At 44.2% G+C, this 14,358-nt stretch overlaps 1 protein-coding gene across 1 annotated transcript in view; it reads left to right on the top strand.

Annotated features, from left to right (window-relative positions):
• Window positions 1–765: 765 nt before the first annotated feature.
• Window positions 766–14,358, top strand: part of GPRIN3 (GPRIN family member 3) — a 56,233-nt gene continuing 42,640 nt past the window's right edge. The window contains exon 1 of the mRNA XM_073340685.2: window positions 766–850. The gene's annotated coding sequence lies outside the window, so the exon portion shown is untranslated. The remainder of the gene's footprint in view (window positions 851–14,358) is intronic.

Genomic DNA, 14,358 nt, shown 5'->3' with positions numbered 1-14,358 from the left:
CCCTGGCATTACCCGCCTGCCCAAAGGACAGGGGAAGCGATAGGAGGTAGCAAGACAGAGCAAAAGGGCTCACCCACCATCCCAGCTAGTGGGCAGAGGGGCTCGGTCCCCACTCCCCTGCGGGCAGATGGCAGAGGTGGGGGGCAGAGGAGCTTGCCCCTCCCCCGGAGACAGATGGCAGAGGGGCTCAGTCCCCTGCTTCCCTGGGGCCAGATGGCAGAGGTGGGGAGCAGAGGGGCTCGGTCCCCCCCCCCCACGGGGCAGATGGCAGAGGTGGGGGGCGCAGGGGACTCAGTTTGCTTCCCCAGACAGGGGCGGGCGGGCGGGGGGGGGGTGCACGTGCAGCAGGGGGAAGAGCTCCCCCCCCTTGAATGTAAAGGGCCAGCTCTCTCCTGGGGGGGCGAGCCTGACCATCCCCGCCCGGGCAATGGCGGCCAGGGCGCGGGCTGGCAGCGGCGGATCCCACCCGGGCGGCTCCGTCGCGCGCGCCGCTGCCCAGTCCCTGGCCGCCCGGCAGCGCCAGCGGCGCCCATCTGCGCGGCCGGCCGCGGAGCTCCCGCCCCGCCCCGCCCCGCCCCGCCCCTGCAGCCCCCGCCCCGCCCCGCCCGCGGGCTGCGCGGTCACTGGCGGGGCTCGCGCTTCCCCGCGCGTGTTGCCTGGGCGGGCTCGCCGCTCCCTGGATCGGTTTGCCTTGCGGGAGCGCAGCGGGGGCTCGCCCGCGGGATCTCTGCGGCCGCCCCCCAGGGAGGAAGCGCTTCCTTTGCTGCACAGAGGATGGATTTCTCTGCAAGGTCATCCGTGCCTTCGGCTGAGCTGCAGCGGCGGCGGCGGCTGCCCGGCGGCGTTGAAGGTAAGGGAGGGAGCCCAGGGCCGGTGGCTTGCGGGTGTATGTTGATTGTACGTGGCCGGTGCTTGGGGTGGTGTGGGTGTCACGCGGTCATCGGGGCCGGTCCTGCTCCCCCCGTCGCTTCAGTGCAACCTGGCTTGCTTTGCCACGGAGGGAAAGAAACCGCCTTGCACCTGGAGGCGAACTCTGCCTGCAAGTTTGATCAGGGCAAAGCAACCCCAAGGCATTGCCATTTGCAGAGGGCTGGGGACGGGCATAATACCAGCGAGGCACAGCAGGGGATGCCTTGCCTGACAGTGGAAATCGGGGCTGGCAAATGGGGTGAATACAAAACGCCCCCGCCCGCCCACCCACCCAAATGCTTTGCTGCATGCGCGAGGAATAAGCAGCAAAACCGGTCTGGGTAAAGGGAGCGTGGCGGGGCCGGCGTGGGGGATGCGTCTGTGCCCTGCATGTCTGCAGCCCAAGGTTGTCGCTGTGAATTCTTAAGAGGCTGAAGCGTGGACAGGAGGAGGGTGACCCTTGCAGTTGGATGGGGGACCGCAGTCTGGGTCCTCTTCTCTGTCCTAGTGCAGCACTGGGGAAGAACCCGTTCCCATCCAAAACACTTGGACGTTGTTTGCTAAAAGCTGGTGTGCCTTTGGGATTATCCCCCCCTCCAAGGAGTCTGGGTCGTGGCTGGGGCTGGAAGAAATGTTTACTACAGCAGGAAGATAAACAGAACGGTTGGGATGCAGGCCCAGATTCATAACGTATTTACACCCCATTTATAGCAGGTGGAGGGAATTGCTGTTGAATATTTGACTCTGAAAATACATTGCAGGCATTTTACCAGATACCAGCTCAGGGTCAAATCCTGAAGTCTTTACAGGGAGTGTGTCTTACTATATGTCTGTACACTGTCTAGTATAGGGCTGCTAGGCAATACTGCCATAAAAATAATAACAAAATAATTAGGCAAACCCTCCACTGAAGTCAAAGAGGGCCTAATTCTGCCTTTTAATTACGCAGACCGTGTAAGAAAGCAGAATTGTCTTCTCAATGGCTTCAGTGGGAGTTTTGCCTGAGTAAGGAGTGCAGCAGTGGGTCCAACCCATTTATTTTTTTCCAGTCACAAGTGCTGCATGTTGTTTTTTTAGCTTCTTCTCATGAGTGTAATGGTCACCTCTCCATTGTAGATCTGGGCAGAGAGACCCAGATGAGTCTTGAAAAGATAATTGCTCAGTTGTTTGTTGGTTTCAGAATTATTTTGTTTGCTTTTATTTCTGTGGTTTGTCTCTGGGAAGCTGGTATGGTTTTTGGTTTTCAAAATGAAATAAACAGAATAGTCGGATGTTAAAGGAAGAGAGGAGGGAAACAAGGTGCTGTATTTCCATCTGTAAAAGATGGGTTTGAGTGGCAAAAATGAGTTTTGCTGCAATGTTGCTTTGCTATTCAACAGGGGAGAGTAATTGCCCTAGCAACAGCACTGTTGCACAGTACAACTACTTGCCCAGACACAAGTGACGAAAAACAAAACACTCCATATCTTTTTGCGGTGTCATTTGTTTCAAAACCTTTGATTTTTTTTGCACAGATTTTTGTTTTTAAAGGAAGGGTTGGGTGGAATAAGAGTGAGGTGGATGACAGAATGAGGCTTCACAGCAGGCATCCTAAAAGAGACTAGAGAAAAGCCTGTGAGCAATACTTTGTATCCCCTTCCCAATCTCTGTCCTTGGAATGTACTTTTTCGAGGAATGAAAATACATGTTACCCTATCCTTCCCCTTGTATTTCCTAAACCAGAGTTTTCCAACCTGTGCATTCAGTGGAAGTCTGCTGAGAGCTGACTGGTCACATGATGTTAGTTCTCTTTGTTTCCAGTTGCTAAAGTGAATTAAAAGAAATTAACATTCCATTAAATACTTTCCAAATGTTACTTTTTCCTGTAAACCAGTGCTGTAGTTGCCACGCTGTAGTAAAGCGGTTGCCTGAGGGAGATGACATTTGTCCGTGCAGGAATAGGAGTGGGGGTGTGCAAACGACAATCACTCTGAGATGTGGGCCACGCTGTAAAAAACGTTGAGATCCCTGGCTTTGAGCATTACTGCCATTCCATACCTCAGGGTTCATAAATCTTCCAAAATCCTGTTCCTGCTCCCACTGAAGTCAATGGGAAAACTCCAGTTGACCTCAAAATCAGAGACTGATGTATTACAATGGGGGAATCACAGTTCTTCACATGAAGTTCTTCACACTTCCAATGAAGTGAGCTGTAGGGGCGGACTGTCTCTACAGTGGTTCTGTGAACCTGAGGAAAGATGGATTATGAGCAGCATTGTGTTTTGTTGCTAGTTCAGTGAAACATGAATGGTGCTTCTCCACGCTTTCTAGTTTTTGGGGGTAAAGAACTAGATGTGAGCAGAAGAGGTTAAGAACTTTGATCTGCTACCACTACTTTTTCTTTTTTCTCCTTTTCCTTCTTCAGACACTTTTGTTGAATGGTTGAGATTCTTGTCCTTTCCATGTGGAAGATGCAAGCCTTCCTTGTCCTGTCATGTGTTGTTGTGGATCGTGGGATCATAGAAGTCAGAGAGGGAAAAGACTTAACAAGCAATTTAGTCATATCCCCTGCCAGTGCAGTATTATACATTTTGCTCTTGTATCTCTTTTTATGCTGCTCTGTCTGACATTTCAAAGCTTTGCCTCTTGAACCAGTGTGAATGGTAGTCCATATTGTTGGCCAAGCTAAGAATGAACAATTTACCTCTCGCTGAAGTGTTGTATTATTATGTAAAGAGTTTAGCCTTTCAGATTGTCATTAATTGGGCAATTCATTATAATAAATGCTTGTCCCTACCAGGTACGTTACTTTAGGATGGCAGGTTCTTTTAATGGTGGTGCATAAAGCAGTCCATAGAAGAAATAGATAAAAGTCCACTGTTTCATGCTCTTTAAAGCTAACTAGAAATTAATAAAGGTCTACATTTTCTTGCTTCTCAAATAAAGATCACACCAAGGAGTAGATTTTTTTTATTTTTATTTTATTTTATTTTTTGTTGTTTTTTTAATTAAAGAAAGGTAGAGCATGGGCATGGTAACTAAATTATGTGTGAGTATCTATAACTTTCTACATTTATAATGAACTAATTCAAACATAAGGACATGCAGCTCTGTTAAAAGGATACTGCTTATTTTGCTGGCCTTTAGAAAAAGGAATTTGCTTTGTTCTCTCTCATAAATTTACAAGTCCAATGTGTATGTAGTGATGTCTGAGATCACTGCGGCACCTGCTTTGGGTTACCTCTTAAACAGCAAGTGTGTGAGCACAGATATTCACTATATCTATCTATCAGTCCCTCATCACCACAGTGACTGCATGCCTCCCAAGTATTTAAAAATAGGAAATGATATATGTCAAATCTATTCTTGGTGGAATTATAAAGTTAGTACTACAGCAATGTTTCTTTGACAATTTATTAAATATGTGAATTTTTTAAAGGAAATAACCTCCTTTTTATATCCTGTAAGAGCAATGGCTTGATTGACGTTTAGTTTTGTGTGCATGCCTGTGCCCATGAAGAGCTTCTTTCTGCAAGGAAGCAAAGCTGGTGAGGGGGCAGTGAATTTTTCCTTTTAGTTGGTTCCGTTAGTCTTCTCTCTTGCAGGAGTGAGTTCTATGGTCCATATCCAGCTACTGGCAAAATTCTTTCTCTTTCACTCTTGAGCCTCCCCGTATTGTCTGAAGGCATACGTGCTGGAACTAGAGGTGCAGGGGGTGCTGTCGCTGGCTTGAAGTACTAATAACCCAAATAGATGGTTTCCACCTTCAGCACCCCCACTATAAAAATTGTTCCAGCATCACTGGCTGACACTTTCATCGTTCCAGTGGATCATGTCTGCCATGATCATGGTCAGAGAAATGTTCTCTCGGGCATTTAAGTGCAATCCCATGTGTGGTTTCCATACCAGGGCAGAGACTTTTAAGAGGACTCCGTTCAATGGGAAGCCAGGGCCAAGGATGGAGCCCAGATGATGCATTCACAATGACCTGTGTTGCTAAGTGGTTGGGCTCCTGTTTTGTACCCATTGGAGCTTTATTCAGGATGTGTGGCCTCATTCTTATGTATTATGAGTTGCACGCTTGGAGGTCACATGTATGTGGATCAATGTGAACAACACTGAGTCTGATGTGATGGGGTTCAACTTTCTGGCAGAGGGAAGTGGGTATTTTTGACACTGGCTTTTTGAGCAACCAGTGACATTTAGCAGTGTAACAGGACTGAAATGCTTTGGACTTTATTAACAATCTGAGGGCAGATGCCTTCAAGCATGAGGGACATTACAGAACAATTTAAAGACTATCAGTTACTATTTTTAAGTTATAAGAGTAAAAAAACATGACTGGGCTAACCATCTTCTCTTTCTCTTTCAAACTACAAAAGATTGCTTCATTTGCAAACATTAAAGGCCCAGACATGAACTTACTCCTGCAAGTCTTCCCTCTGGGGATGGCGTAGAAGCAGGTGGATTATATTAGTACATTCTGGGAATGGTAAAGTAGGTCAAATTTGAGGCGTAAAAACCTTGCTATTCTTATGTTTTTTATTTTACTATTTAACCAACAAAACACCACACATAAAAATTGAAGCTGAGGCATGCAACAGATCGTTAATATTAAGGGCCAAATGCTACTTGTTGGTTTCCTCTCTGGTGCAAAAGGCAAAAGCAACCTGCTACTTTCAGAATTACAGATATATATGGAGAGTGAAACTAGATAGCATAAAATAGATAGGAACCTAGAGTGAATTTTTACTGGTGACTTGCAAAACATTGAAAACAGTCTTTTAACGCATTGCACTGTGTTCTTGGTTTCATTTTATTTCTTTGTTTTATGACCAGGTGCTCTCTCTGGCCCAGTGAGTGTTCCACTGTGGATAAATACATAAATAATCATTGAAAGAGGGAGAGAGAATGGCAGTAGCTCTGTAGCCCAGTGGTTAGGGTCTCTACGTGGGAGGTGGGAGACGCTTGATCCAGTCCCCAATTCCAATCTCTCTAATTATTGATCCACAGTGGAACAGCTTCAGCAGGAGACAAAGGGAGCCACACATCAATATAGCCTATTAGTTTGAGCACTGTCCTGAGAGTTCAAATCCTATTTCCCACTCTGGCAGAGAGAATTGAACTTTGGTCTTCCATATCCCAGGCAAATGCTGTAACCACTGAGCTAAAAGCTATAAGGTGGGCACCATTACTATCTCCTCTTCCAGCTGGATTTTTGAATGGGATATGTTCCTATAGGCATGCTCAGAGGCTACCCATGACTTAGAGCATGGCATGCACATCTTCCCTCAATTCATGAATTGCCCTGAGGCTTAGGCAGGAGGTAGGAGTCCTGATGCCTATAGTGAGCAGCAGTGCGCATATCCCAGGGTATAAAACCTAGGCACATAGGGAACTTTTACAGCAGAAAGTTAGGCACCGAGTGAGTTTAGGCACCTGCAGGATGAGGCAGCAGCTGAGTGGGAGTTTGTGGATCGCAGTGGTGCCACGCCCCAGGACAGCAGCGCCGAGGCTCCTCAGTTGCTTCCTGGATTACACCCCACCGTCTTACAAGAGACTTTATGACAGGATGAGGTGCAAAACAATGGCAGTAAAAGATGTTTAACTGGAATACAATCATTCCTGGTACTTTCTGAGTCAAAGAAAATTGATTTCCCCCTCCCCCCACAAAGAGAATGCTTTAGATAGTGTCTCTGAATAAATGTTTTACATTCATTTCTAACAAATTAAAACGAGGTGTATGTGTGTGTTTTCCATTGTGTTGTACACGTGGACTTTGAACTCGGAAACTGTTCTATAGCAACAAAGACATGCACTGATTGATATTTGAATCGTAGCGATTCAGTTACTTATTAAAGGGGAGCAACTCACTTCTTGTTTAGAGTCAGTGGCCAAATGTTTGAGTTTGCACATTTGTGGCAAATATGAAAGAGCAGAGATGTCGGTACCCTGCTGTGTAAACATGGAAAAAGTGTAATCGACAACACTCACGACCCCATTCAATCTATTAGTTTGAGAGAGAGAGTGAGCTTTGTGGCTAAGAGGCAGTTTAGTACTGCTTCACACTCTCATCTGTCCGCTGCTGAAGAATGGACACATTTACTTGGGTACAACTATTTAATTGAGGTGGAGGAGAGGGAAATGCCAAAATGCACAACAAATATTGCTCACAATCAATTATTTCACCAGTTATAGTCCCCCTGCCCGGGTACTATAGCCTGTCCTCTTGGAGAGACCAACTTTGTGCTTTCATAAGTCTTTTCCACCCCGGACTAATATGATATAAAAAGTAAATGGTGTAAAAAAGAAATCTGATATGTTGCTGTTACCAAGTTTTCCAAGTACAAGGTGTAGTTCACATTCAAAAAGACAAAGATTCTACTGTTTTAAGAAGGATCCAGCTGCAGGTCACATTTTTTCCAACATGATGTCTGTCTGGACTGTAGATAGTAGTAGCTCCAGTAGTTGCTTTCTCTATTCACTTTACTATACACTAATAGTAGCATCATGGGATGTTTAGTTCCATTTATTTGATTTTGCTTTTGCTTTCCCAAGGTGATCTCTCTTACCACAACGTAAAGAAGCTTCTTAAGGGTGCTGAAAGATTTCATGTCATTCTGATGACAAGATCATGAGAGTTCAACCCTTCAGAAACAACGAGGAGTCCTTGTGGTACTTTAGAGACTAACATTTGTTTGGGCATAAGCTTTTATAGGCTAAAACCCACTTCATCAGATTCATGGAGTGGAACATACAGTAGGGAGGTATAAATACACAGCATATGAAAAGATGGGAGTAGACTTACCAAGTGGGGGGGGGGGGGTCAGTGCTAACGAGCCAATTCAATTAAGTTGGAAGTAGGCTGTTCTCAACAGTTGACAAGAAGGAGTGGAAATCACTTTTGTAGTGTTAATGAGGCCAATGTAAACAAGGTGGCCCATTTCAAACAGTCGACAAGAAGGTGTGAGTATTTAGCAAGGGGAAATTAGTTTTTGTAAAAACAACGCAGAGTATTTGTGGCACCTTAGAGCATAACAAATTGATTTAGTTTTTGGAGTGACCCATCCACTCCCAGTCTTTATTCAGGCCTAATTTGATGGTGTCCAGTTTTCAAATGAATTCCAGTTCTGCAGTTTCTCATTGGAGTCTGTTTTTGATGTTTTTTTGTTGAAGAATGGCCACTTTTAAGTCTGTTGTTGAGTGACCAGGGAGATTTGAAGTGTTCTCTTACTAGTTTTTGAACGTTATAATTCTTGATGTCAGGTGCCCATTTATTCTTTTGTGTAGAGATTGTCCGATTTGGCCAGTGTACATGGCAACTCCTTCAAAGGATGAAATACAACACTGCATGCTCACGTAAGAGACAGCATTTGTTAGCCCTTGCTTTTGGTAAATTAGTGTAGTGGAGAATTTACAGAGATACAGTAGAACTTCAGAGTTACGAACACCAGAGTTATGAACCGACCGGTCAACCATACAACTCATTTGGAACCAGAAGTATGCAGCCAGGCAACAGCAGAGACCCCCCCCCCCCCAAAAAAAAAAAAAAAAAAGCAAATACAGTACAGTACTGTGGTAAAAATTAAGGGGAAGAGTTGACAAAATAATGAAACTGTTTTTCTGCTCGTTTCATTTAAATTAAAGATGGTTAAAAGCATTTTCCTTCTGCTTAGTGAAGTTTTAAAGCTGTATTAAGTCAATGTTCAGTGGTAAACTTTTGAAAGAATAACCATAACGTTTTGTTCAGCGTTATAAACATTTCAGAGTTACGGACAATCTCCATTCCCGAGGTGTTCATAACCCTGAGGTTCTGCTCTAGCTCTTTCCTTGCTTCCGTGTTGAAGGACTCAGGGCAGGTCTACACTACGGCAGGGATGGACGCTCTGGGATCAATCCACCGGTGGTCAACTTAGCGGGTCTCGTAAAGACCTGCCAAATCGACTGCAGATCGCTCTCCAGTTGACCCCTTTACTCTACCCCCAACGAGAAGAGTAAGGTAAGTTGACGGGAGACTTTTCTCCCACGGTGTAGACTGTGCAGTAACTTGACCTAAGGTATGTTGACTCCAGCTACGTTATTCACGTAGCTGGAATTGCGTAGTGTAGGTCGACTTACCACGCTAGTGTAGATATAGCCTTAGTTGAAGCTCTAAGGAGCACATAGTAGTTTGCAACCTACCAAGTTGCTGGTTGGAAAAGCTGGCAAAGAACACACATGGGTGGTGGTTTTATTTTCATAAATTCTTTTTGGCAGTGCTGCTGTAAGTAGAGGTGGCTGCATTCAGAGGGCTACCTATTGGATAAAGGCATGTGGATACCAAGATTATAATACACTCAACCATCTTGTCTTAAGAATGTATATTCAGAAAATAGTAGTTTTTTGATAGGAGGAGAACTAGGGAGCACTAAGGAGAGAGGATTGAGGGCGGCATGAGGAAGAATGTAAGAGGAAAACTGGAAGTGGCAGCACTGTCTTGAAGGTGGAAGATAGAAGCTAAAAAAGGGGGTGAGGAGGAGAGAGGACGATACGGCTGCTCTCGTAGAAGTGGAGGATAATTTTAGACTGGAGTTGAGGTGGGAGTCTAAAGAGGAGGTGGTGCAGGTTGGTTAATGGACTAGCCTTCTATCCCAGAGACCAGGTTTCAAATCTTCTTTCAGTCAAAAGTGACAGCTCAGCAGTTCCCTCTTAGTGAGAGATCCCAACCCTCCTTTCTTGCGGTCATGCTATATAGCACACTACTTTCAGAGGGAAACAGATTTTTCCAGTTTTACTTTTTCCCTTTGGTTCAGGCCAAGATTCTCGAGTGTCAGACACAAACCAAACAGGGTTTCCCTTCACTGATCTTAAAAAATTAAGGTGACTGGAATCCTGCCCTGGCTTCATTTTATTCTGTTTTATTTCACTGTCTCCTTCCTGGTATTATTTTTTCTCATTCTCTTCACATCCCCAAGCACTGGTCTGTTCAGCATGTTTGGTAAAAGGTTTGCCAGCATCCACGCTGAGCATACACTTATCTGCAGAAACCCATGGCCCCTGCTCTATCTTCTTTTAACCACCTCATGTCGCCACAATTTTTGACAGGGCTAATTGTTTAATTAGCGCTGAGTGGCACAGCAAGCAAGCAGAGCTGTCAGAAACAGAGCTTTATAAAATAGGTCATTTTACATGCTCTGCTATTTATTTCTCAGAACAGCCATCCCCACCCTTGAATTCTTCAGAATCTGGTTCCTAACCAGTCTGCTTCCCTCTTGAAACTTGGCTCTCTTTTTCCACTTCCACTCATCCTATCCTATAAGAGATGAATTTTCTTGTACAGCAGAGCTAATCAACACAGGCTGAAAGGGTGGCGTTGGAGACTTGGTGCATTGGACAAGATAGAACCCATTATAGATTCATAGATTGTTGACTGATTTTATGCATAGTAACACCATTACTTACTAGTACTAGTGTTCACCAACTGAAATTTACTGCAATTAAGTGCCACATACAGTAATGTGATTTGTATCTATTTTATCACTGCTTTTTTCAGAGAGTTTATGTAGGTAATGATAGAGCAGTTTCTTGCAGTGTTTTAACAGTTGGAATTAGTCCAAAAACATTGGCAGCTTTTCCACTATGTTTTGCCTCTCGACCTGGCTGACGTGCTGAGCGGAGAGAAACATGGGATATTTTTAGCTATTGCTCAGGTCTGAGTCGAGGAAAGCCTGACAGGATGGTATTTTATGGACATCTAATTTAACAGCTTCCTCAGCCCCAGGTAAATAAGACCATTAGCATAGAGTTACTCATGGTGGATGAGACAACAGGGTCCATCTGAACTAATATCCTGCTCCTAGAGGTGCCAGTGAGGGATACTTAAGAGCAAGACAAAACCCAGCTCACAATACCCTCTGCCAGTTGTGCTATCCTGGAAGGAGGATTCCATCTCCGCTTCCTCGGTAGAGCTGCTTCAACCCAAAAGCTTTGTAATATTGTGATCTAACTTCCTAGCTAAGAAGATACTACACATTATGATAATCTATGATAGCACCTAGAGGTTTCAATCAAGATAGGGCCCCATTGTGCTCGGAATTGTACATAGTTGTTTATTGCTATCTGTATGTTCAGTTCCTGTCTCAGAGTTCAACAAGATTGGTTGGTTGGTTGGTTTTTTAATGTGAGATTGCCCCAAATCTATGGTCTCAGTCATGTAACTGACTGCACTTAGTCACAGGGGTGCACATGCACACAACTGTGGGCAGGATTGGGGCCTCTGTAGACAAGACAGAAGGTGGAGGTAAAGGTATTAGAACTGAGGCAGGAGAGAGAGAGAGAAAAAATCAAGTTCATATAATAAGGATACTGGAAAGCCAGGCATATAGATCCAGATCTCAAGTGTCAGTCCAGCTCTTGCAGTACAACACACCATCCAGTTCTGGTGCAGAGCCCCCTTCTTACCTGCTAGTTAACAGATGACATACATGTTTTAAGTGCCTTGGTTTTAGAGTTTGGGTTTCGTTTTCTGAATGCCTAGTTGCCTGCGAGCAGTGATCTTTCAAAGTAAATTAATTCAGGCCAATCTGCCCCAATATATTTCATTTCTTTGTGTAAATCGTCTGCAAGGTCAATGATGTAGAACTCATGCATCATGATTTGACAGCCAGCGTGTCCAAGCAGCAGAAGCCTGTAGAGCAGTCAGCAGCTACAGAGAACAAATTTCTAATGAACTATGCCCATAGATCATTGGCTATTAACACCATTACACACCATATTGATCTTTTTTTTTATGTCCTCCCGTAAATCAGAGCAGGTTTATTATTAGAGGCCTCCAAATAGGTAGTGAAGGATGAAGTCTCTGTGTATGTAATCTACAGTGGGAAGGCTTGCATTTCTTTAAAGGAGTAGCAGTCTGCCTAGTTGAAAGGCTGGAAGAGCCATATTTCAGGATTATTGTTAACTACAGTTAGGTACCTGTTCTTTCAAATGTAGGTGGAGAGAGAGAAGCAAATAGTTTATAGTGACCTGCTTGAAATGAAGGCTCAGATAAGCAGTACTGCATCCCTGTGGTCAGAAAAAAACCCAAAACCCTGAGCATATGACAGGCAAAAAGCACCAAAAAGGGAGCAGGTTTTCTCTCTGCTAAAGGGAGCAGGCATTTCCTGGAATTTAATTCTCTATGAAAGTGATAAACCTTCGCTTGAATATATAGATATAGATAATGATATGAATTAAATTATATCCTGCTATAACTGACCCAAGTTAATAAATGTCACGGCCGTCTCTTGGCGTGGCATCAAGGTCATGCTATAACATTAGCTGTTGTTGTGATCCAGAAAACAAATAGGCTATTTTTGTATGTATGTGTGCGGGGGGTTTCTTAAGAGAACATGACAGACAAATATTAGTTAGCGTGATCAGGATCCCAGATTGCCTTCTAGTGACGAAGATCTTTTGGTTCATCATTTCCAGTGACGTGAATGTGACAGCAAACAAAGAGAAGCCAAAAAATAAAACAAACAACCTGTACAAGGTGTTACGCAGTCAGTTTTGCTGCTAAGCTTTCCTTTGTGCAGAAGGACTGCTGGTTCGGGTAGGGAACACTAATACTAACCGCTGCTGGGGACTGCATGCGGTAAACAGGTACAGCTAGAGAAGATGACTAACTTTAAAAGGGGTTGTAAAAGAAAATAGCTTCCTCTCAAATTATGATAGCAAACATTTGTAGGGCTTGATCTAGCATCCATTGAGGTCAGTGGGGTTTGCAGTAGCCCCATGTAATACAGTTCAGAGCATTTTACAAACCTGAACTCTCACAACTACCCCCCAGAAGGAAAACAAGGCAGAGAAAGTCAAGTCATAATCTTCAATTTAGTGTGCCTAAAATTAGGCAACTAAATTTATATTTAGACACCTAAGTAAGTGGCTTGAGGTTCAGAGGTGCTGAGCACACATGGTCAATGGAAGATGCAGGCATTTGGAACTATGACTGGGTCTCTTGCCTTGGCTGACAAGTTTTCCTGCAATTCCCCCTTAAAACCCACTACTTGCACTTAACATTCACACATGAACCTGATCGCTAGTTCTGCCTCCACCCATTATTCACCCCAGTTATTTGATTTGTATCCTGTTTATCAGGATTGAGTCCTGGCCCTATGAATTCATGCTCACCAGGGTAAGACTCACTGGGAGAACTTGCCCAAGTAAGGGCTGCTCACATGAGTGTGTTTGAAGGAGTGGGCCCTTCAAATGCCAGGGGGTAGAGACCTTGTTTAGTTGCTAGAATCTGATATGCTCTTCGAGGCCCATAAAAATAACGAACCATAAACAGCCAAAGGATACAAAAAAAGAACACTGGGGTGGACTGAGAAAAGGATGGGTGGGGGGGGGGAGTATCCTCTGTTGCACAAGTAGGACAGCTCTATTAGAACAACACAAAGGAGACTTATCAGGGCTGGGGATCTGGCCCAGTGAATTATCTTGCTTCTGATCGATGTTACTTACATCACCACCTTCTCATCCCAAAGGATCTTTAGAGACACAGAGAGTGGTATAGCATCACCCTTTATTCCTGTCCATGGCTTGTTCTTCCATTAAGCCCAGCCTGGTTATATACCTGCAGATGACACCCCACCATATAGTCTGTGGTCAGTTTCTAGTTCTGACAGACTGGTTAGATTTCCTTTTTTTGGATCCTATCATCTGTTTGTCTTCTGCTGTGTCCCCGTGATCATAATTTTTTCAGTTGCAGCCAGTCCCATACCCTGATTTCACATCCTACCTTCCCAACTTCTTCTTTTGCCTTAAAAATCATTCAACTTTATACATGCCATCTTCCAAGGAATTCATTCCTACTGCCTCTAGCCTTCTGATGTCTGTTTCATTTAACTCAGTTGGTTCCAAACCATAGAGTAATACTGTTAGTGCACTGGTTTGATAAGATTTCACATTGGTACCAAATTTAACGTTTGTATCCGTCGATAATTTCATCAACTTGTGTGCAGCACTTGTAGCTAAAGCGTATCTTCTTGTAACTCCTTGTCAATGTAACCATCAGCACTGATCAAGCTTTCTTGGTATAGCTAAGATTTTCCTTGTTGTACCACTTAACTGCTGCATTTCAACCTTTGATCTATGGTCCCTTTTCCAAAAAGCAAACACTTCATCTTCTTGGCATTTATTTTAAACCCAAGTGGACTAAACAATTATCTGAGGTAACGAAGAGTATCTTCGTTAATTCAGATGTGTCTGTAAATTGTATGAGGTCATCAGCACAAGCTAGAGAGCTTAACTCTCGATCACCCTACGCCAACTTCAGCCTCGTCTGACGCCACAGTTTCTTGCCTACTATTTCTTCTAAAACTGGCCTTAATCTGTTGACAAATTGCAGTACTTCCGTCATGATTTTTCCCAGTACTGATGATAAACTTATACTTTCATAATTATTCAGATCAGGAGACGCTCCTTTCTTCAGGTTTGGTACAACTATAG

This window comes from Lepidochelys kempii, chromosome 4 (genome assembly GCF_965140285.1).
Source record: "Lepidochelys kempii isolate rLepKem1 chromosome 4, rLepKem1.hap1, whole genome shotgun sequence".
Lineage (NCBI taxonomy): Eukaryota > Metazoa > Chordata > Testudines > Cheloniidae > Lepidochelys > Lepidochelys kempii.
This window is presented reverse-complemented; position numbering and strand designations above follow the sequence as displayed.